The sequence below is a fragment of the Mustela putorius genome, unplaced genomic scaffold, assembly GCF_011764305.1.
Source record: "Mustela putorius furo isolate JIRA1106 unplaced genomic scaffold, ASM1176430v1.1 tig00003869_pilon_pilon_pilon, whole genome shotgun sequence".
Classification (NCBI taxonomy): domain Eukaryota; kingdom Metazoa; phylum Chordata; class Mammalia; order Carnivora; family Mustelidae; genus Mustela; species Mustela putorius.
The window spans coordinates 29537027-29539036 of record NW_025422021.1 but is presented as its reverse complement, the minus strand read 5'-3'; the positions used below and the strand labels follow the sequence as shown (position 1 = coordinate 29539036).

General features: G+C 39.2%; 1 pseudogene; it reads left to right on the top strand.

The window, feature by feature from the left end:
• Nucleotides 1–775: 775 nt before the first annotated feature.
• Nucleotides 776–1451, top strand: LOC101686901 (annotated as a pseudogene).
• The last annotated feature ends 559 nt before the right edge of the window (nt 1452–2010 follow it).

Sequence of the window (2010 nt, the reverse complement as noted above, 5' to 3'; positions counted from 1 at the left end):
AAGAGACTGTTAACTCAGGGACATTAAGCAAAACAAAGAACAGGGTGTAGCCCTGAAATGGAAGCAAGAAGATTGAGTGGAAATCAGTGTTCTGTACTGGGAGTCTTTCAGCCTTCTTTTCTTTTTGGCTCTCAGAATGCTGATGGTAGTGCCATTGAGAAGTAACCTAAAGAGTTCCTAGCCTGGGCTCAAAAGACTGGCTCAAAACAAAAGGTTTACAAAACTATCATTAGGACATCTCAAGTGAAGTAGCATGGTCCCCTGTTTATTGCTCTTGGTGAGAGCCATCAATCCAATGATTTTTTCCTTCTTCAAAGTTTTATGATCTCATATTTAAATATAAGTTGCTGACTAGGGAAAATCAAACATTGGAACTTCATAATGCAGAAGGCAAAAACCAAAGTGAACAAGTAGAGAAGGGAGACTCAGAGGAAACAAAGTTGATAAAGGAAAGACAATAAAACTAAAAAAACAAAGAGCACTACCTGGGCAGGGGTTCATACAGCCTTGTTTTGCATTCCCATCATAACTTAAAGGGAAACTTTCACAATGTCCTGAGTCCTTGATGTTCTGCAAATGAAGGAAGGGGATGCCCTCAAATTCCTTACAGCAGGAATCCAGTTAAGCAGCACCAACCTTTACTTTCAAATGGGACAGTACATCTACAGAAAGAAAAGTGGTGACATCTACATCATAAATCTGAAGAGAACCTGGGAGAAGCTTCTACTGGCAGCTCATGTCATTGTTGCACTGAAAACCCAGCTGATGTCACTGTATATCATCCAGGAATACTGGTCAATAAACCATGTTGGAATTTGTTGCTGCTACTGGAGCCACTCCTTCACTCCTGAAAACTTCATTAACAAAATTCAAGCAGCCTTCCAGGAGCTGAGACTTTTGGTGGTTATTGATCCCAAAGCTGACTATCAACTTCTCACAGAAGTGTCTTTTATTAACCTGCCTACCACCGGAGTGTAACACAGACTCTTCTCTGCACTTTGTGGACTCTCTCTTGCAACAAGAGTGAAGCTCACTCAGTGGGTCTGATGTGGTGGATGCTAGCCCTGGAAGTTCTACACAAGCATGGCACCATTTCCTGTAAAAAAAACATGGGAGGTCAGGCCTGATCTCTACTTCTTCAGAGATCCTGAAGAACTTGAAAAGGAAGAACAGGCCTCTACTGAAAATGCTGTGACCAAAGAGGAATTTCAGGGTCAAGTGGATCACTCCAGTTCGTGAGTTCACTGCTACTCAACCTGAAGTTGCAACCTGAAGAAGGGATCCAGGTGCCCTCTTTGCCTACTCAGCAGTTCCCTACTGAAGACTGGAATGCCCAGCCAGCCCCTGAAGACTGGTCTGCCACTCCCACTGCTCTGGCCACTGAATGGATAGGAACAACCATTGAGTTATCTTCAGCTGCTCTTCCACAGACTCTAACAAAATGGAAATAAAATTGACAGATAATAATTCCTAAAAATTAAAAAAAAAAAGATAAAAGAAAGAAACTGCAAGTAAAGTTCTCAGTAAGAGAAGACATTGCATTTGATCAAAGAACAGGATATTTTCACAAGGGAGCTTCTCTTGAATAAGAAAGAACTCTTTCAAACTACAAGCAGGATAAGAATAAGCCTAAAAATCAGTAAGATGGCTGGAATATATATATTTGAGGCAGTCTTCTTAGAACTAACACCAAAAGACAAAAGGTGAAAAATTGGAAGAGAAGTTAAGAAAATAATATTTTTCCAAAAGGTACAACTAGTGAATAATATGAGTTCCAAATGAGAGAACAGAACAAAGTGTAAAAAATTATGAAATAATACATATAGTTCAAGTATCAACCTCCTTTTCGCTTTTTAATAAAACAGTGAAAGAAAACAGTAGAGTATTGTATAAGAGTCCTGAGGGAAAATGATTTTCAACTTATAATACTATACTCAGCTAAACTATCAATCAAGAGTGAAGGCAGAAATAAAAATATTTTCAGACACGCAATGTCTCAAAAATTTACTT